The sequence below is a fragment of the Coregonus lavaretus genome (assembly GCF_964263955.1).
Source record: "Coregonus lavaretus genome assembly, contig: HAP1_SCAFFOLD_1053, whole genome shotgun sequence".
NCBI lineage: Eukaryota > Metazoa > Chordata > Actinopteri > Salmoniformes > Salmonidae > Coregonus > Coregonus lavaretus.
Window position 1 is genome coordinate 113345 of NW_028157612.1, and position 22791 is coordinate 136135.

The window sequence follows — 22791 nt, forward strand, 5'->3', positions numbered from 1 at the left end:
GGTGGAATCTACCAGCGTGCTGGGGGGTTTATTTCCTTGCCAGCGGGCTACAGTGTGTAATTACCCACTGCGAATCCGCACGAAGACTAGGGTTGAGTTATTGTAGGTTTTGGGAAAGCTGTGGTGCTCGGTGTGATTGTCATTTCTCGTGTTGTGTCTGGTGTGCTCAGCAGAGGGGTTGAGCGAGATTATTATAATATATATATATTTATTTTCTCTCTTGAATATGGCGTCTAATGTAGACGAGTTCATTCGCTTCCATCAGAGGAACTGTTAGAATTATGTACTAAAGAACAGCTGTTGAAGGTTGCTGAACACTACAAGGTTGAAATTAGTGATAACGTCAAAAAAATTATATTAGGTTAATATTGAAGGCCAATTTGATGGAGAGTGGTATTCTTGAAGTTACCACTGGGGCAGCCTCTGCTGAGGACTCGTTGTCTCCCCGATATGTTACAATGACCGCTCCATCAGTTAGTCATAGTAGTCTTCTTTTTGAACAGCAGAAAGAACTGCTTCTGTTACAGCTAGGGCATGATCACGTAAAATATGAAAGGGAATTGGAATTTAAACAGGATATGGAGTGTGCTAAAATCAAGCTGCAGCAAGAGCGACTAGAGTTGGTTAGGGAAGGAAAGCTCTCAGGGGAGAGTTTGCTCTGGGAAGGTGATCCAGAGTTACCTAGGGGTCGTTCCTCTTTTGGTCGTGACCCAGACACATTTGATATTGTTGGGAACTTACGGTTGTTGCCTCAGTTTAATGAAAAGGACCCTGAGACATTATTTTAGTTGTGTGAGCGTGTTGCTGACGCCAGGAGTTGGCCTGATTCTGACCGCACTTTGATGTTGCAGTGTGTGCTGACTGGTAAAGCGCAGGAAGCATATTCAGCTCTTAGTGTAGCCGACAGTGTCAGTTATGATAAGGTTAAAACGGCTGTGTTACAGATTTACGAATTGGTCCCTGAGGCTTACCGCCAACGATTTAGAACTTTAAAAAGGGATGATCAGCAGACTCATGTTGAGTTTGCGCAATAATTATCTTCACAGTTTAATCGCTGGTGTTCCGCCTCTGCAGTTATTACTTTCCAAGGGCTGTGTGATCTGCTAATTTTACATTTACATTTTAGTCATTTAGCAGACACTCTTATCCAGAGCGACTTACAGTTAGTGAATACATATTTTTTTTATACTGGCCCCCCGTGGGAATCAAACCCACAACCCTGGCGTTGCAAACGCCATGCTCTATCAACTGAGCTACATCCCTGCCGGCCATTCCCTCCCCTACCCTGGACGACGCTGGGCCAATTGTGCGCCGCCCATGAGTCTCCCGGTCGCGGCCGGCGGCGACAGAGCCTGGATTCGAACCAGGATCTCTAGTGGCACAGTTAGCACTGCGATGCAGTGCCTTAGACCACTGCGCCACTCAGGAGTATGTTAGAGCAATTTAAGGACACAATCCCTGATCGTATAGCGACGTACGTTAACGAACGAAAAATAAAGACTGTCGCTGAGGCTGCGGTTTTGGCGGATGAATATGTTTTGACTCACAAAAATGTTTTTGCAGAACCCCGTATTCGGAGTGAGTGGGGGCGTTTGCGGAGATTTGTGCCTCGCTCACCGAGATACTTCGGTTCACGGGCAGAGTTTCATTCAACTAGGGTTGAGCCCGATTCTCATGGGAAAACTGACTTTGGTCAAGAGTGTCACTACTGTCAAGACTTAGGTCATTGGAAAAACGAATGTCCGGTTCTCAGGTCTAGGGGTAAGTTCAGTACAGGTGCTTATGTTAAATCTAAGCCTACAGCGTTAGCTGCGCCTGTTCCACATCAGTTCACTCCTGACACATTGTCTCATGCCCAGGGGCATGTGAAAGTCCATATTGATCCAGACTATTTACCTTTCATTACGGAGGGTTTTGTGTCTATGTTAAGAAGTAAGAACCTAGTGCCAGTGAAGATCTTAAGAGACACAGGTGCCTCTGAATCGTTTGTGTTGGAATCTGTGTTACCCTTCTCTGCGGAGACTAATTCGGGCAATAGTGTTCTAATTAGGGGAATAGGTTTGAACACTCTGTCAGTTCCATTGCATAAACTGATGTTGGATTGTGGACTGGTGAAAGGTGAGGTTGTTGTGGACGTGCGTCCTTCATTGCCTATTGAGGGTATCGACGTGATCCTTGGGAATAACTTGGCTGGTGAGCGTGTGTGGCCTATCGTGTTTCCACTAAGCCGTTAATTGTAGGGATTCCTGATGAGAGTGCGCAGAATTTCCCAGAGGTGTTCTCTGCGTGTGCAGTGACGCGTTCTATGATCCATGATGACCTGGTCAAGCTCCTGAGTGGCGCAGTGGTCTAAGGCACTGCATCGCAGTGCTAACTGTGCCACTAGAGATCCTGGTTCGAATCCAGGCTCTGTCGCAGCAGGCCGCGACCGGGAGACTCATGGGCGGCGCACAATTGGCCCAGCGTCGTCCAGGGTAGGGGAGGGAATGGCCGGCAGGGTTGTAGCTCAGTTGATAGAGCATGGCGTTTGCAACGCCAGGGTTGTGGGTTCGATTCCCACGGGGGGCCAGTATAAAAATATATGTATTCACTAACTGTAAGTCGCTCTGGATAAGAGCGTCTGCTAAATGACTAAAATGTAAAATGTAAATGGTCACTGAACTGGCTAACGAGAATACCACAAAGAAGTCTGTCACTGTTTTCCCTGTTATCCCGTTATCTGTATCCCGGACTGACCCCACATTAGAAGAGTTGCGGGACCAAATTGTGCCTGTGGAACAGTTGGGAGATGTCGCACAGGGCTATTTTCTCCAAGAGGTCCTGATGAGAAAGTGGATGTCTCATGGTAGTTGTTTTCTTGGGGAGGCGATTAGTCAGGTTGTAGTACCAGTTAAGCTTCGTGAGTTGGTGTTTACAACTTCTCACAACGACGTTGCTGGACATATGGGTGTGAGGAAAACCTACAATCGCATATTAAAACATTTATTTTGGCCTAGATTAAAGAAGGATGTTTCTGATTTCATCAAAACTTGTCACACCTGTCAATTAACTGGTAAACCTAATCAAGCTATTAAGCCGGTACCACTGTTTCCTATTCCTGTACTCAGTAAACCTTTTGAGTATCTGATTATTGACTGTTGGTCCTTTGCCTCGTTCTAAAAAGGGTAGTAATTATTTGTTGACTGTGATATGTCAGACCACTAGGTTTCCTGCTGCCTATCCTCTCCGGTCTGTCACGACTAAGTCTGTGTTAAAAGCTTTGACTCAGTTTCTCTCACTGTTTGGAATCCCTAAGGTCATTCAAAGTGATCAAGGATCTAATTTCACCTTTAATCTCTTTGGTCAGGTTCTCCAACAGCTCCATATTAAACACAATTTGTCTAGCGCCTATCACACGCAAGGTCAAGGAGCACTGGAACGTTTCCATCAAACACTTAAGTCTTTGTTGAGAGCTTATGGTACTGAGATGGATAAGGATTGGGAGGTGGGGTTGCCTTGGTTACTGTTAGCCGCTAGGGAGGTTTCACAGGAGAGCACGGGTTTTAGTCCAAATGACCTTGTGTTTGGACATAGGGTGCGTGGGCTTTTATCTGTTCTCCAGGATGACTGGAAGTCTCCCGAGCCTCCTCAGTCCCTGTTATCATATGTGTGTGATTTTCGGTGACGCTTGTATGCCGCTGGTGAAATGGCTAAAGAGAAGCTATCATCTTCACAGGACAGGATGAAGAGCATATTTGATCACCGAGCTGAGCCTTGTCACTTTAGTCCAGGTGATCAGGTTCTGGCTCTGCTGCCAATTGTTGGTTCTCCTTTTCAAGCCAAGTTTCAAGGTCCATATACAGTGGTGCGCCAGTACACTGAGCAAAATGATCTAGTTGCCACTCCAGAACGGAGGAAAGCACACCAACTGTGCCATGTCAATTTGTTCAAACCCTATTATGCACGTTCCTCTGAGACTGAACAGTGGGAGTCTACAGAGGATGTTAAAACTGTTCTTTTGGCTGATACTGTTATTTCCCTGGGTTCTGGTCATGCTAGGTCTGTGCATGAGGAGGAAGATGTTCCTGGTCCCGACGATTGCATACTGCAGGGTAGATTGAAAAATTCAGAGACACTGTATACAGTGGGGGAAAAAATATTTAGTCAGCCACCAATTGTGCAAGTTCTCCCACTTAAAAAGATGAGAGAGGCCTGTAATTTTCATCACAGGTACACGTCAACTATGACAGACAAAATGAGGAAAATAAATCCAGAACATCACATTGTAGGATTTTTAATGAATTTATTTACAAATTATGGTGGAAAATAAGTATTTGGTCAATAACAAAAGTTTCTCAATACTTTGTTATATACCCTTTGTTGGCAATGACACAGGTCAAACGTTTTCTGTAAGTCTCCACAAGGTTTTCACACACTGTTGCTGGTATTTTGGCCCATTCCTCCATGCAGATCTCCTCTAGAGCAGTGATGATTTGGGGCTGTCGCTGGGCAACACGGACTTTCAACTCCCTCCAAAGATTTTCTACTGGGGTTGAGATCTGGAGACTGGCTAGGCCACTCCAGGACCTTGAAATGCTTCTTACGAAGCCACTCCTTCGTTACCCGGGCGGTGTGTTTGGGATCATTGTCATGCTGAAAGACCCAGCCACGTTTCATCTTCAATGCCCTTGCTGATGGAAGGAGGTTTTCACTCAAAATCTCACGATACATGGCCCCATTCATTCTTTCCTTTACACGGATCAGTCGTCCTGGTCCCTTTGCCGAAAAACAGCCCCAAAGCATGATGTTTCCACCCCCATGCTTCACAGTAGGTATGGTGTTCTTTGGATGCAACTCAGCATTCTTTGTCCTCCAAACACGACGAGTTGAGTTTTTACCAAAAAGTTCTATTTTGGTTTCATCTGACCATATGACATTCTCCCAATCCTCTTCTGGATCATCCAAATGCACTCTAGCAAACTTCAGACGGGCCTGGACATGTACTGGCTTAAGCAGGGGGACACGTCTGGCACTGCAGGATTTGAGTCCCTGGCGGCGTAGTGTGTTACTGATGGTAGGCTTTGTTACTTTGGTCCCAGCTCTCTGCAGGTCATTCACTAGGTCCCCCCGTGTGGTTCTGAGATTTTTGCTCACCGTTCTTGTGATCATTTTGACCCCACGGGGTGAGATCTTGCGTGGAGCCCCAGATCGAGGGAGATTATCAGTGGTCTTGTATGTCTTCCATTTCCTAATAATTGCTCCCACAGTTGATTTCTTCAAACCAAGCTGCTTACCTATTGCAGATTCAGTCTTCCCAGCCTGGTGCAGGTCTACAATTTTGTTTCTGGTGTCCTTTGACAGCTCTTTGGTCTTGGCCATAGTGAAGTTTGGAGTGTGACTGTTTGAGGTTGTGGACAGGTGTCTTTTATACTGATAACAAGTTCAAACAGGTGCCATTAATACAGGTAATGAGTGGAGGACAGAGGAGCATCTTAAAGAAGAAGTTACAGGTCTGTGAGAGCCAGATATCTTGCTTGTTTGTAGGTGACCAAATACTTATTTTCCACCATAAATTCATTAAAAATCCTACAATGTGATTTTCTGGAATTTTTTTCTCTCAATTTCTCTGTTATAGTTGACGTGTACCTATGATGAAAATTACAGGCCTCTCTCATCCTTTTAAGTGGGAGAACTTTCACAATTGGTGGCTGACTAAATACTTTTTTTCCCCACTGTATTTTAGATAGCCTTCTTACTCATCTACCTGTTGATGTGCGGAAAGAGATGGTTGGTCTGATTCTGAGATTTCCAGGTTTGTTTTCTAATACACCTACACGTACAAACTTAATAGAACATGATATTGACATTGGAGATGCTGACCCCATTCGTCAACGGTTCTATAGAGTTTCTTCAGAGAAACTGCGTTGTCTGGATGCTGAGGTCGGGTATATGCTGGAGAGTAAAATAGCAGAGCCTTCTTTCTCCAGTTGTGCTCCTCCCTGTATTTTGGTCAGTAAATCGGATGGAACAAACAGATTTTGTACGGACTACCATAAGGTAAACGATGTCACTAAGCCAGATTCATTTCCTCTTCCTCGGATGGAGGACTGCGTTGATCAAGTCGGCGCAGCTAAGTTTGTGAGCAAATTTGACCTGTTAAAGGGCTATTGGCAGGTGCCACTGACGAGTAGGGCACGTGAAATCTCTGCCTTTATTACACCTTTTGGTCTGTACTCGTATTCGGTTATGAGTTTCGGACTGCGTAATGCGCCTGCCACTTTTTAGCGACTTATGAACAGGGTTGTCTCTGGTCTGGCCGGGTGCGCTGTTTATCTGGATGATGTAGTGATATATGCAGATACTTGGGAGGAACATCTGTCCCGTATTCAAGCCTTGTTCCAATGTCTGGCTGCGGGTCGCCTCACGATAAATTTGGCTAAATGTGAGTTTGCTAAGGTGATTGTTACATACCTTGGAAAGGTGGTTGGGCAGGGTGAAGTGAGTCCTGTTCGGGCTAAAGTGGTAGCTATTGATGCTTTTCCACCACCAACTACTAAAAAGGAACTAATGCGTTTCTTGGGAATGATTGGGTATTATCATGGTTTTTGTAGGAACTTCTCTACTGTGGTCGCTCCCTTGATAGATTTGCTGAAAGCTAAGGCTGTGTACGTATGGTCTTCTCGTTGTCAACAGGCTTTCGAAGATGCAAAGAGGTTGCTTACCTCAACTCCGGTACTGGCTGCTCCTCGTGTGGATTTGTAATTTACCTTGCAGGTGGATGCTAGTCATGTGGGGGCAGGTGCAGGTGCAGTTTTGCTGCAAGCAGATGTGTCTGGGGTTGAGAGGCCTGTTAGTTTCTTTTCCAAAAAGTTTAACCATTATCAGTTGAACTATTCGGTCATTGAAAAAGAAGCACTAGCACTCATATGGGCGCTGCAACACTTCGAAGTGTATGTCGGGTCGGGAGTAATACCTATTGTGGTCTACACCGACCATAACCCTCTCACCTTTTTGAGGTCCATGATGTGTCCTAATCAGAGGATAATGAGATGGTGTTTATTTTTACAATCCTTTCATCTAGATGTGCGGCACATCCGGGGGACTGATAACGTGATTGCTGATGCGCTCTCCTGAATGTTTAGGTGACTGACCATTGTTTGGTTTTGTCATGTTCTATCTTTCCTGTCTGTTCCCTCCTGGTCTTGTGTTCTTCTTTCCTCTTAAACGTTGCTTCCTGTGTGTAAAGGATGCTGAGGTCATTCATTGGGCTCTCTCCATGCAGACACCTTTATTGATTTTTGTTGTGGTATTTTTGTGGCTTTTTGGTTGTTTGCTTTGGCACCTTTCAACACCTTGCATTATTACATTTATGCATGCATAACAATCACTTACACTACTGATTACACACACCATTGTTAATTGTACTTAGTTTACTTTAGTTAATAAATATATATTTTGGTATTCCTTGTCTCCACGTTGTCTCCCTTTTGTTACAAACTTTGAGCCGGTTCGTGACAACGGAAAACCCAGCCAACTGTATATTATCCATGTCGTCGTTCAACCACGACTCTGTGAAACATAAGATATTACAGTTTTTAATGTCCCGTTGGTAGGATAGTCTCGAACAGAGCTCATCCTGTTTATTCTCCAGTGATTGCACGCTGGCCAATAGAACGGATGGTAGAGGCGGGTTACCCACTCGCCGACAAATTCTCACAAGGCACCCGGATCTGCGCCCCCTATATCTCCGTATTTTCTTCATGCGAATGACAGGGATTTGGGCATGGTCCGGGAGAAACAGTAAATTCTTTGCGTCAGACTCATTAAAGAAAAAATCTTCATCCAGTTTGAGGTGAGTAATTGCTGTTCTGATATCCAGAAGCTCTTTCCGGTCATAAGAGATGGTAGCAGCAACATTATGTACAAAATAAGTTACAAACAATGCAAAAAAACACTAAATATCACAATTGGTTAGGAGCCCGTAAAACGGCAGCCATCCCCTCCGGCGCCATTATGTCGATGGCTAAATCTAGCCTTTAGAAGTTGCTAAACCCAAACAAGTTTTTTCAAGGATGGAGTTGAGGAGCAAAGAAAGCTTTGCACTGGAAATAAATATTGCCTTTCGTGATTGACCTTTAAACGTTCCATTGACCAACCTTCTAGGTCTAACCTTCTCATTAGCCACCAGAGAACCAGGTAAGCAGACTGAATTACAGTTAGTGATCATATCTGCTCATTTCTGATATAAACATACAGTGCAGCAATGTATGCACCTTTACTGAAATATCCCATGGATAGGAGAGCAATATCTAACTCTTCCTCACTCTTACACAGCCCGGGGTTATGGAATCTCAGCAGGGCCAGGCTCCAAAAACAACAGCCAGTAATCATTCATACACTCAAATCATTATTATTGGTCACATACACATATTTAGTAGATGTTATTGTGGGTGTAGCGAAATGCTTGTAAATGCTCCCTATACCTTGAAACCTATAGCAGCCAACAGCACAGACACCTGTTGATGACCATGGCCACATACACAATCTTCCCCCATACTAAACTAAAGGGCACAGGTTAGGGAAAGAAGGAATCTAAAAACATAAGTTCCCTCTACTGCAGGTATAGAAGTAGACATTGGAGGGCTAAGAGCGCCATCTTGTGCAAGAGTTTATGAAGACAGGAATGAAGGTGAAATCTATATACTTCTATTATTTATTTCTATTAGTTATCTATTATTTTATTTTTCATTTATAACATTCAATATAGACATGTGCAGACAAATAATGTCAAATTATTTATCAAGAATAAAAAAAGTAATTACAGTAGAACATTTAATTTGTTTTAGGCAAGGAAAGGCACACAGTTCTGAACACATGAATATAGCAAAAATATTTTGAAATCCCAATTTGAATGTTTTCATACATGATCAAGTAGCAGCAAGTTTCAGGCAGTATCAGGAGGGGGCATACGTTTCAGGTTCAAGCTAAAACAAAGACAGTACAGATTCACACAATCAAATTCATGACAAAATATGGACGATGCTGATAGTACTTTGCTAAAAATAGAAAAACTGATAATTTGAGTTAATCTTAGAACAGGGCTGCTAAGTTCATATGTTTTTGCGTGCTTGGCTGCGATGCAGCAGAAGAAACCCACACGTCTCTGGTGAGGGAGGGAGAGAGGACCTTGGGCATAAACAAAGCTGTCGCGCTAATTCTAACCCTGACCATTGTGTAACATGCTTTAGCACACTGCCCCGTCACACCGCCTACAGCAGTGTGGCGGCCAGACCTGATTTACCGGGCCAACCATACCCAAGGCACAGCATCTCTCCCCCGTCATAGGACTACGACACACTTCAGGATCATGCATAAGGAGCATAAAAGTAGTCTAGACTAAGCAACACAGACTGAGAGACAGAGAGAGAAAGGAAGAGAAAGGTGAAAACCATGAAAACACCAGTTGTAGTCCTTCTTCCAGTGTAATAGTGTATCAATCGAACATGCCAGGGAACTTGTTATTACAGTACGTGGTGAAGTTAAACTCCTCCACTGTAAACTCAACGTCCTTCCACTTCTTGGCTAGTTTTCTTCCCTCTGGAGTCTCCATGGCAAAGTTCTCGATGGCCAGAATGGGCAGCAGGGCAATCTCCTTATATACCATTTCCATTCCCCATTGCTGTTCAGATATAAATATATAAACAAATATACTGATGTAGATTTCCATATATAAGCATGTTAAAAGACAATAGAATAGTCCTAGTAACATAAGATAAACGGAAAGGCTGCGGATACAAATTCTACTGGACCTTTCTTCCCGGGGTGTAAAAGTCCCGAAGTTTCTGTGCATGTGCAGGATTCTGTATTTACGCACAGTCTCTGCTCTACTCCTAGAGAACAGGCTATTCTGGCGAATGGTTCTCGTTTAATAAAGTGAGATCAAAGCTGAATCAATTTCTGCAAGATCACATAATGATAGTATTGTACATAACAGAACTGAATATACACTGAGCGTACACAACATAAGGAACACCTTCATAATATTGAGTTACACCCCCTTTTGCCCTCAGAACAGCCTCAATTCATCGGGGCATGGTCTCTACCAGTGTGCCTGGCACCTACTACCATACCCCGTTCAAAATCACTTAAATATTTTGTCTTGCCCATTCACCTCTGAATGGCACACATACACAATCCATGTCTCAATTGTCTCGAGGATTAAAAATCCTTCTTTAACCTGTCTCCTACCTTTCCGCTACACTGATTGAAGTGGATTTAACAAGTGACATCAATAAGGGATCATAACTTTCACCTGGATTCACCTGGTCAGTCTATGTCATGGAAAGAGCTGGTGTTCATAATATTTTGTACACTCAGTTTAATAGCATAGTATAATAATAATAATAATAATATGCCATTTAGCAGACGCTTTTATCCAAAGCGACTTACAGTCATAATACAATAATGTTACTGTAAGACAAAAAACACCACCTCAGGTTTTAGAATGGTGACCTTTTTCTCTCATGCAGCCACAACACAACACAACAGCGCGCCACTAGACAAAATATCTGCCTACGGATCCGCAGCCTCAGCCTAAAATAAAAAGCTAGAGATTAAAGGCCAACCTCACCCTGCCACAGGCAGCACAGCTGATCACACGGCCTGGCTCCCAGTCCTCAAAAGTCTTCAGAAGGGTCTGCCCATTGGTTTTATAGTACCTCCTGAAAACACACACACATGCACAGGTTAACTCCTCACACACAAACACACTGATGCAAAAACACTTCCAATATGTGACAGTGACAGTATCAGGACAGACATTAGAGAAACACAACTTACTCAAAGTCAGGGTTGATGTTGACATGGTGTGCGTTTTCAATTACTTTAATGTCATTGCCGAAGGCCACGGGCACAAAACAGCCTCGACACGAGAGCTGAATGCTAGCAGCACTGAAACGACCCTTCTTCTTGATCTTCAACTGTTCTTTCAACTGTCTGGTCAACAACGCTTCTGTCTGGAGCTCAGTGATCTAATAGTGGAGACAGAGAGAGAAAACATCTAGTGAAAAAGAGATTAGAGAATGAGGAATTGGCATGCTCAACTCAAAAATAATTTGGGTGCCGGGTTCAAAAGACATATACTGGAAAAAAGGAAAGTGAGTGAGTGTAGGTTTTTCCAAAGAGATGAGATACATGCAGGGGTAGTACATAGAGAAAGATACCAGCCTCACCACCATGAGGAATAGCCTCACCTTCATTTGGAACTCCCTGGGCTTCATCCTCTGCACTTCGCTGATGGCCCTGCCAGTCAATTCCTCCAGACATTCATTGAGATGTTCCCGACGCACCTCCCGCCCCCCTGCCTGGGCCACCACAGAGTAAACGCTGTCACTCGCCCGAGCCCGGCCACTGGCCTGCTGTTGTGCGATCTCATTGGTCAGCAGCCCATAGCGCACCACCAGGTTGCATTCTGGGATGTCCAGGCCCTCCTCGGCAACGCTGGTGGAGATCAGGAGGTTGAGGGAGCCCTGGCGGAAGTTTTTGATTGTGTCCTTCTGCTCATTCTACAAGCGCACCCACAGAAACACACAAACAGAGGTCAGTTGTTGGTATGACACAGGCATTGGCACTTTCCAACCCACCTTTCTATACCTCCAAAAGTTCTGACTGTGTTTAATGTCAGGTTACCTGGGTCATGTAATTGATGCCGTTGCCAGCGCCGGTCAGAATGGCTGCCCTGATACCAGCACGCTGCAGGGCTGGGTTCTTGGACACCCAGTCATACAAGCAGTGGGTGCTTTTACGGGTCTTGGAGAAGAGGATGCCTCTGGAGTGCTCACCCTGGTCAAACTGCTCCAGCAGGGTGCTCTGAAGCTTCCCCATCTTAGGGTTTTCAAACCGGTCATCGCCTGCCAGTTTCCTCAGCTCCACCTCGTTCTCTGTTGAGGATCAGGACACTGACTATCAATGTTCAGAAGTTGAACTTCCTATACTCTTAATATTCCCAAGAATCACACGCATACAGTATGTGAGAAAGTGGGAGAGATTGTTCCAAGGGAATTGCAGGTTCTCACCCTGGTAGAGTCCAAGCAGGAAGAAGTCAGTTCCATCCATGGCAGTGGAGCTCTTGGTGCTATAGTAGGCCTCTAGGACCCTAAAGGCATCCACCATGCGCACTGTGTCGTTGATGAGCAGGGCGTCGTTGTACTGACGCAGGTGGAGAGCACACTGGGCCAGTAGTCTGTTCCTGTCCATCACACCTACACCAGGAAACACACCGTCACACCTACACCAGGAATTCAAAAGTATGGCATTGACTGAGGAAGGTTCCTTGTGTGATTTGGTGCATGAAAATGATTCCTATGCTTTGCTTCTATAATGTGGTATTATTTCATATTAAGAGGATGATTTACCCTTCTTCTCCAGAATCACCACGTCTGCCTCATACTCCTGCGTGCCAAACTCCCTGATAGAAAAGGCCCTAAGGCCATGAAGTCATGGATAAACTGCATCATGAACTTCAGGTGATCCCCAAATGGGTCCTGAGACAAAACAACAGGAGTTTGTTGAATTCAAACCAATACAGCTCTCAAGTTCAAAGGCTATATGTTTATAGAACAGAATTGAACTCACCTGAGGTCTTCTGTCAACGATGTCAAACCTTTTCCTGGGTCTGGGTAAACATAAAGTGTTAGATCTAGCTCACATTCCATGAGGGTAGCCCCCTCGTAGTCCTTGATGTAACCAAGGTAACGACTCTTCGTCACTTTGATGTCTTTGGAAAATCCCTGTGATGACAAAACAAGCCAGAGGGGAGAGGTCAGAGGTGAGGTAGAGAGAGAGGTACATGTTATCATCCTATACCATACCTGCTTCTTGAAGTAGCCAATGGCGTACTCATCAGCGTAGGTGAGGAAGTACAGGATGCTGTGCTTGATGTGGTACTCCTTTAGGTGGTTCATCAGGTGAGTACCGTAGCCCTGAAACCACAATGGCAAACAATCAGGGGAAAATGTCGGCCTCTTGGTCCAACACATACATTCAAACTCTGACAGATACCGTGAGTACAATAACAAGCCATTAAGTCCAACTTACCCAGCTAATTTATTTCATTATTTGTGCTGTTGCATGTAAAGGAGAGGTGTGTCCATACCTTGACTTGCTCGTTGGATGTGACGGCACAAAAGACGATCTCTGTAAAGCCCTGGGTTGGGAACATCCTGAAACAGATGCCCCCGATGACACGGCCATCCTTGATTAGGGCCAGCGTCTTGTGCTTCCTGGACAGAGAACAGTCCAAGAGAGTGGGGAGAAATGGTCAAAAAAAGCTCATTTCAAGAAGCTTCACTGAAGACATAACAGGTGAGAGAAACTGTTAAACTGTCTACGTACGGGTCAAACACTAGGCGTGTGATGTACTCTTTGGGCATGCGAGGCAGCTGGTGGGAGAAGACGTTCTGCAAGCCCACCAGCCACATCAGGATCTTCTTGTTGGACTTCTGGGAAAGAGAGTTCCCTATGACATGGAACTCTATGATGCCCCGCCTCTCCTCCAGCCTGGCTGTCTCATCACGAGCAGCATTGGCAGACAGCAGACTCGTCTAGCAGAGAGTGACAGTGATTATCAACATAGTTCATTATTATATTCATTCTAACAAACATCCCGTTTCCATACTTAGATGTTAGACTTGATAAAACATATCAGTCAACATAAATATTCATGTTGCACTGGTGAATGGACATTAAATGACGCGTCTCAGTCTTGGGCAGCACTTACCTCTGGGCCCAACATGGTAGCCGGGTCAGTGATGGTCATCATTACCTCGTTGACCAACTCCATGGGGATGTCGCCCATCACCCTGATCCTCTTGGCGTCCTCCAGGGTCAGAGCTTCTGGAAGCTTCCTCTTCTCTCCTGAGGGGAAACAGTACAAAACATTACTATAACCACCATGAATTTATATGATGTTTATGTGTCTGAGGCTATCACACGGAGGCATTGGAAATACAAGCTCCCACATCAACAGGCAAGACATAAAAACAAACGTCAGCTATTACTTCACACCCAGTACAAAGCAAAAGTTAGCTTGGCGGGGCTGCCAGAGTTACTGACCTGTTATGGGCTCGGCCACGCCAGAGTCCAGCCCCAGACTGCCTAGCGAAGAGCCACTGTTCATGCCCTTAGAGATGGAGGGCGAACCCGACACTGCAGCAGGGCTGATCACTGCCAGGATCAGAAACACAGGACAATGACCGAGACCAGACAGGATTATTGAAAATGGAGAGAGGGAAAAGTATCATATCATCACACATTACATGTTGTACAACCTATAAGTGCCTTTATGGATCTTATGAGAACCACTTATTTAGTTGTAACAGGTACCCCCTACCTAACTGGTGACCCAGCTGGCCCCCCTCTGAGGCAGGCATGGTGAAGTCAGCCTCCCAGATGGGAGAGTTTTCCCCATAGATCTCCTCCTCTAGCATAGACAGAAACCTGGGACACAAACACTTTGTTACAATCCACAGATTCACAGCGTCCATCTCACTCACTCCAGAATCTTGGTTTGATTGTAACTCGAGGGAGAAACACAATAAGTATCAACGTGACACCACGTACTTGGGAAAGTGTGTGAGGATTAGTGTGCGTTTCTCTGGTAGGAGCTTGTCCTTCTCCACTCTGAACTTCTCCAGGAGCTGGCGGCGCGTCACGGTGAAGATTGACTTGAGCAGACTGCGGCCAAACACCTGGGTGGTCTCATAGCGCGGCAGGCTGTCGTTACTCTGGGGGACATGGCAGTAGCACAGCCTCCTGGGAAACAAGACACAGATTAGATTACAGTAGTTGTGAGTCACTTTTGATGGGAACAAAAGGAGAAGTCAGCAGTGAGACCTCTACATGAACAGAAAATAAACAAGATGCAATACAACAACAAAAAACAAGATGCAATACAAAAACAAACATTTTCCACAACAGATGTCACACACACCTGGTGTAGTCCACTTTGTAGGCTGTGCCATCATCCTTCTGGGACCGCTGGCGGAACTGTGTGGGAGTCTCCAGCTTCCAGTAGTTGAGGCACAGGAGGAACATCTTGGAGAGCTCAAACATCGTCTGCCTCTCTCTGGGTGCCAGGTGGCTGAATTTGTACTGAACGAAGTTCAACACTCCCTGAGAAACAAAATAAAACAAACTTGTACAAAAAGTATTTTACTGTTGGGCAAGAAGGAAAGAACAGCTTGACAAACAGGTAGGAAGGAGACTTGTCTAACTGCTCTATGTTGGGCTTCTGAAAGGGGGGACTCCCCAATGATCCCTCCACTATCGCCTGACTCATCTGCAAGATGCATTTTCTCAGCAGCTGGGGGATAGAGATGAAAAGAGAGAGAGGGTCAAGATGTGCAAAGCCAGATATTGACTCCAGTGGCAGGAAAGTGGAGGTTATGGCCATTTACACTTGTCTGTCTGGTTGGAATGGAGGGAAGTGATGTCATACCTTGAAGAGGTAGAAGTAGACCTGCTTGGTGTCAGTGTCCTCCTCCTTGTGCACAGACATAAAGAGGTTCTCCACATCCACCACCATCCCCAGCAGCCTGTTGATCTCCTCCTCTGACACGTTCTCTAGGTGGGACACATGGGCCGCTGCACAGGAGGGGTTCAATAACAGATCAGCATCTTAAAGTGTCAATCAGCAGTTGAAACAATAACAAAGGAACTCCACACAACTGTTTCGGTAAAAAGTTTATGAATGGGGCTGGAGAAAAGTAACTACTCTCAAATTCATAGACAGAGCTACGTATGCAAGGACTGACCATCCATGATATTAAAATGATTGTTTTAACCATGTTTTTAGGCTATACAGTGTTTCTTTACATTTACATTGTTTACAAACATTGGAGTAAAACAAGCTTATATTTTGGGTTCTGATGGGGTAGGACAGTTGAACTAAGCTCATTAAGCATTTATAAGTTATAGTCTTCAAGAATCAATAGGTACATATCATTAATTTATAAGCACAAAAATGGATGTAGCAACTGCTGACTGCCCCTTTAAAGGGGGAATAGCTAAGGATTGTTACTTTACTACTCACTCAATAAAGAGATGAGGCTGAAACCTACATTGTGCAATTTATATGATCATAATTGCTATTATGAATAGCATACACATTCTATATCTATGATGTGTATTGATGACATTAGGTTCAGTGTGATCATGAAGCATATCTATCCTTCAAACTAGTGTTGAGTCATAAGGCAGCCTACCCAGGGCATGCCCGCAGCTGCGGCAGGACTCGCTCAGGCTGGCCGCTTGTTGCTGTAAGTCCATACTACGGGTGGCTGTCGGCGGTTGTGGGTTCTTCCAGCCATTGCACTTGCATGTGTCACTAGCCTAAAGATAAGAGGAAAATAAATCAGAAGCCCACACTAGCATAATAAAACAGATTCATGCTAGTTGGCTGCCTAGCTAGCTACTACCAAAGTTGGTTAGCCTTGCTGTTGCTAACTATATTCTTGACAGTAACGTTAGCTACGCATGTACGCCATATACATTTATGAAGGATATTATTGCATGTTAGAAACCAAATGCAAATGATAATGGTGTTTTGTTTCTGTTTGTTTAGACGGTTGTGCAAGTAGGGGAAATGGCTAGTTAGCTAGTAATTGTTTTGGTGAACTTGGCTATGCTAGCTAGCCTAGCCATATAGCTAACGTTAGCTATTTAGCTACCTTGCAAGCGGAGAAGACTCCGAGTTTCTCGAGCTTTTTCGCCCGTGGAAAAGCTCTGACTTGGGCTTATTTCTGACTCGCCCGCTGTTGTTGGCTAAGACCTGGTCTGACTGGGTCACTGTTCCCCGATCCAGATCCCGCCCCAGCAGTCCCACCAGACTGAGCTTGATGTAGCCGGGGTTGCAAGACAGCTGAATGGCGGGTAGCTACTGGTAACTTTTAGCAACTGTGGTTAGTTGTTTCCAATGTTATTTCACGCTTAAGAGTACCTGTAATTGAGCCAGCTAGCTACCTACCATTCAGCTGTTTTTCTAACCTCATTATCCGAGGCATTAACGTTAGGTGGTTGGTAGCTGCTGTACTTAATTACAGCTACTGATTGCAGTCTGCCACCCAGATAGCTGGCGTTGGGTAAGTTTGGCTTTATACATAGCTTGGGCTTTGTCGAGTAAGGCTTAAACTATGTATTTAGATTGTAGTTAGGTATTATAGGTAGGCATCGTGGGCTGTATATTATTAGGTATTATAGGTAGGCATCGTGGGCTGTTGTGGGTAGTTGTTGTATGTAGTTATTGTAGGTTACTTTTGTATTCGGCGGTGCCGGGTGTAACACGAAGCTAGCTAGCTAACTCACCTCCTGGACTAGCTGGCTAGTAGCTATTAGCAACGGTAGCAACTAAATACAATATCCTTTAGCCAGCTACATTCGTTCGCAGCAACGCCGTTTTTCAAACAAAGTCAACACAGCAGCCATTGCTAGCTAGCCAACACTACCAGCTAGCTGTACTGTAGTAGCTAAATACAATATCTTTGTACTAGCTAGCCAACGTTTAATCATTGCTGCGTTATGAAAGAACTAGACACGGACACGAATTATCTGTTTAGTGTGTTAACACACTATTGGTAGTTTGTTGTAACCAAGTATTGGTGCTAAACTGTGTGTTATTGGATGCTAGCATGCTAGTTAGCTATGGCGTCATAGTTAGCTAGCTGAATAAAGTAAGTTGAGTCTAGTCCTTGAAACATTGAACCGCTGTAGTTTACAACAATTCTAATTTCTAAAGTGGAAGTTGGGAGAGTTTTATTCGGGTGGTTCAGTGAAACAATTATAGTTTCTGAGGTGGAAGTTGGGAGAGTTATATTTTTTTTGGTGAGGGAGGCCTTGCTCTCTCCTTTGCCAGATGTTTAGTTCATTTCATTCCGATCTCCTCTGCATTATTGTAGCCATCTGCTACAGCCTGTCAACTATGCCTCTGCCTATCCCTGTTCTCTCCTCTCCGCACAGGCTACACAAACGCCTCACACCGCGTGGCTGCTGCCTCTCTAACCTGGTGGTCCCTGCACGCACCACACACCTGGAGTTCCAGGTCTCAGGCAGCCTCTGGAACTGCCGTTCTGCTGCCAACAAGGCTGACTTCATCCCAGCCTATGCTACCCTCCAGTCCCTCGACTTCCTGGCGCTGACGGAAACATGGATTACCACTGAAAACACTGCTACTCCTACTGCTCTCTCCTCGTCTGACCATGTGTTCTCGCATACCCCGAGAGCATCTGGTCAGAGGGGTGGTGGCACAGGAATCCTCATCTCTCCCAAGTGGTCATTCTCAATTTTTCCCCTAACCCATCTGTCTATCTCCTCATTTGAATTCCACACTGTCACAGTCACTAGCCCATTTAAGCTTAATATCCTTGTCATCTATCGCCCTCCAGGTTCCCTTGGAGAGTTCATCAATGAGCTTGACGCCTTGATAAGTTCCTTTCCTGAGGATGGCTCACCCTTCACAGTTTTGGGGGATTTCAACCTCCCTACGTCTACATTTGACTCATTTCTCTCTGTCTCCTTCTTTCCACTCCTCTCCTCTTTTGACCTCACCCTCTCACCGTCCCCCCCTACTCACAAGGCAGGCAATACGCTTGACTTCATCTTTACTAGATGTTGCTCTTCTACTAATCTCACTGCAAATCCCCTCCATGTCTCCGACCACTACTTTGTATCCTTTTCTCTCTCGCTCTCCTCCAACACTACTCACTCTGCCCCTACACAGATGGTAACGCGCCGCCGCAACCTTCGCTCTCTCTCTCCCACTACTCTCTCCTCTTCCATCCTATCATCTCTTCCCTCTGCTCAATCCTTCTCCCTCCAATCTCCTGATTCTGCCTCCTCAACCCTCCTCTCCTCCCTTTCTGCATCCTTTGACTTCCTGTGTCCCCTATCCTCCCGGCCGGCTCGGTCCTCCCCTCCAGCTCCGTGGCTTGATGACTCATTGCGAGCTCACAGAACAGAGCTCCGGGCAGCTGAGCGGAAATGGAAGAAAAGTAAACTCCCTGCCGACCTGGCATCTTTTCACTCCCTCCTCTCTACATTTTCTTCATCTGTTTCTGCTGCTAAGGCCACTTTCTACCACTCTAAATTCCAAGCATCTGCCTCTAACCCTAGGAAGCTCTTTGCCACATTCTCCTCCCGACATCCGATCCTTGTTTGTTAAGTCTAATGACACTGCTGGTCCTGCTCACACTGCCCTAACCTATGCTTTGACTTCTTTCTCCCCTCTCTCTCCAGATAAAATCTTGCGACTAGTGACTGCAGGCCGCCCAACAACCTGCCCGCTTGACCCCATCCCCTCCTCTCTTCTCCAGACCATCTCCGGTGACCTTCTCCCCTACCTCACCTCGCTGATCAACTCATCCTTGACCGCTGGCTATGTCCCTTCCGTCTTCAAGAGAGCGAGAGTTGCACCCCTTCTCAAAAAACCAACACTCGATCCCACTGATGTCAACAACTACAGACCAGTATCCCTTCTTTCTTTTCTTTCCAAAACTATTGAGCGTGCCGTCTTTAGCCAACTCTCTTGCTATCTCTCTCAGAATGACCTTCTTGATCCAAACCAGTCAGGTTTCAGGACTGGTCATTCAACTGAGACTGCTCTTCTCTGTGTCACGGAGGCTCTCCGCACTGCTAAAGCTAACTCTCTCTCCTCTGCTCTTGTCCTTCTAGACCTGTCTGCTGCCTTTGATACTGTGAACCATCAGATCCTCCTCTCCACCCTCTCCGAGCTGGGCATCTCCGGCGCGGCTCACTCCTGGATTGCGTCCTACCTGACCGGTCGCTCCTACCAAGTGGCGTGGCGAGAAGCTGTCTCCGCACCACGTGCTCTCACCACTGGTGTCCCCCAGGGCTCAGTTCTAGGCCCTCTCCTTTTCTCCCTATACACCAAGTCACTTGGCTCTGTCATATCCTCACATGGCCTCTCCTATCATTGCTACGCTGACGATACACAACTAATCTTCTCCTTTCCCCCTTCTGATAACCAGGTGGCGAATCGCATCTCTGCATGTCTGGCAGACATATCAGTATGGATGACGGATCACCACCTCAAGCTGAACCCTGGCAAGACGGAGCTGCTCTTCCTCCCGGGGAAGGACTGCCCGTTCCATGATCTCGCCATCACGGTTGACAACTCCGTTGTGTCCTCCTCCCAGAGTGCGAAGAGCCTTGGCGTGACCCTGGACAACAACCTGATGTTCTCCGCTAACATCAAGGCGGTGACCCGATCCTGCAGGTTCATGCTCTACAACATTTGGAGAGTACGACCCTGCCTTACACAGGAATCGGCACAGGTCCTAATCCAGGCACTTGTCATCTCCCGTCTGGATTACTGCAACTCGCTGTTGGCTGGGCTCCCTGCCTGTGCCATTAAACCCCTACAACTCATCCAGAATGCCGCAGCCTGTCTGGTGTTCAACCTTCCCAAGTTCTCTCACGTCACCCCCCTCCTCCGCACACTCCACTGGCTTCCAGTTGAAGCTCGCATCCGTTACAAGACCATGGTGCTTGCCTATGGAGCAGTGAGGGGAACGGCACCTCCGTACCTTCAGGCTCTGATCAGTCCCTACACCCAAACGAGGGCATTGCGTTCATCCACCTCTGGCCTGCTGGCTCCCCTTCCTCTGCGGAAGCATAGTTCCCGCTCAGCCCAGTCAAAACTGTTCGCTGCTCTGGCACCCCAATGGTGGAACAAGCTCCCTCACGACGCCAGGACAGCGGAGTCACTCACCACCTTCCGGAGACATTTGAAACCCCACCTCTTTAAGGAATACCTGGGATAGGATAAAAGTAATCCTTCTACCCCCCCCCCCACCAAAAATAAAAAAAAATAAAAAATTGTAAAGTGGTTATCCCACTGGCTATAGGGTGAATGCACCAATTTGTAAGTCGCTCTGGATAAGAGCGTCTGCTAAATGACGTAAATGTGCCCTTGAGCAAGGCACTTAACCCTAATTGCTCCTGTAAGTCGCTCTGGATAAGAGCGTCTGCTAAATTACTAAAATGTAAATGTAAATGTCTGTGCCGCCGGGTCCGACATATCAAAACGCACGCTTCACTGCAGCCTGTTCCACTCAATGGTACGTATACACATCATTGGTTCCACTCCACCCCTTTTTTGGGTCGCTCACCTCTCCCCTCGCCCTGGATTTGAAGAAAGGCAGTATGGGTACTGTAGTCTCAGTGGCCCCTGCAGTCTGCCTAAAGTATTGAAAGTAGCCGGAATTGTCAAAGTTTGCAATGAAAACATACAAATGCATTTACATAGAACAATACAGAATTACACTGTGTTGAATTAGCTACACTATTTATTGACCACCATTGAGTATAAATTCTACTTTAACTATCCAGTAGAGGTCAGTAGAGCACACTAACTTTCTAACTTCAATGAGGACTGTTGTGAGAGGTTCTTGTGTAACATGTAGGATAAATAATCGAAATAACTTAAAATGTGTACTTATCCCTTTGCGTTTGAAATGAAAGGTTTCAGCTTTGGGGCAACAGCTGTTTACAATTAGTCTGGTAAAGTATAATCTGCCCCAGCCATTACTGTCATGTCAGAGAGAGAGCAAAGGGGTTTTGGCCAACTAAATCCACTGGCGGGACGACGACGACCACGACTGTGGAGCAGGAATGTGAGGAATTCAGTCAGACCATAGTGTGAGATTTTTCAGCAGAAATAATCTCACTGAGCTCAGCTGGCTTCTTAGACTGATGAGGATCTATTGATGAGATTGAGAATTAGAGAAGATCGAGAATTAGAGAACAAAGGCTTCTGTATGACTGGAAACAACTACGGTACGCCCAACATGTCGGTAAAGATACTCATAGCTGTTAGGTGAAAACTAAGTGAAAAATCTTCTACTCGAATACCCATTGTCATACAACAAATGAGAAGACAGGCAGACAATGAGATACCGTCCCCCTTATTTATTGGTAAAATTACAATGTTGTTTTGCTTTGTTTACCCCTGCCCTCCCCATGTCCCCCATCTCACAGTGGTGACAGCTGCAGGTACTGTTGTGCTAGTCATTGATGTCATAACAGACGATCCCTCCCCGATATGAAAAAGTAAAAAAAGAACAGAGAAAAAGAAAAGCAAAATAAACTGATAAAATCTGAAATCACAAGAGATGACAGAACCAGTGCACCCCATACCAGAGAATCTTCAGAAACAAAATAATTGTATACAAATAAAAAAGACATCTTTACATGACAAAAATAATTGAGGATGACAAAGTATCATGTTGAGATTGGGAAGGTATTGTATTGACAGTAACTACTGATTGGTTACATATTTGAAGAAAATAATTATACAAATAATAGCAACATGTTTTCAATACACAATTGTGATTTTGGTCAGGAAAACAAATCTTGCTTTGTGTTTTATTCCACTTTCGTCATTGTATATGAATGATTCAGAGACATTATATTAATGCTAAAAATGACTTATTGGTGACAATGATGTTAATGCACTATGTATATGGTTGGATATCATAGATTAATGATTGGAAAACCTTAGGTGGTCTAGTCTTTCAAATCATACTGTTTAACTTGTGCCAAAAATAAGTGAAAGTAATAACAATAATAATAACAATGTAATAGTTCAGTTCATCTACACAACTGCTATATCTGGAAGGAAACAACTGTTCTCCTAACTCCTTATTTGGGGTTGAGGAGTTGAACACTCTCCCTTCTTTTGCCCAAGGGTGACGATCGGGAACAAGACAAAATTAAATCATGAGAATTGCTACATTCACC

The 22791-nt window shown here is 45.2% G+C and overlaps 1 pseudogene across 1 annotated transcript; it reads right to left on the reverse strand.

Moving 5' to 3' along the window:
• Positions 1–8771: 8771 nt before the first annotated feature.
• On the reverse strand, positions 8772–21907 carry LOC311125164 (histone acetyltransferase KAT2A-like; annotated as a pseudogene). Its single transcript has 22 exons — positions 21904–21907; positions 21720–21752; positions 16707–16897; positions 16242–16368; positions 15476–15621; positions 15251–15340; positions 14969–15150; positions 14599–14790; positions 14369–14475; positions 14092–14202; positions 13757–13893; positions 13372–13580; positions 13133–13259; positions 12849–12959; positions 12663–12767; positions 12393–12521; positions 12054–12239; positions 11668–11918; positions 11232–11543; positions 10819–11009; positions 10610–10700; positions 8772–9658 (listed from the first exon to the last, which is right to left on the reverse strand). The product of its transcript is annotated as a histone acetyltransferase KAT2A-like (transcript).
• Positions 21908–22791: the final 884 nt, after the last annotated feature.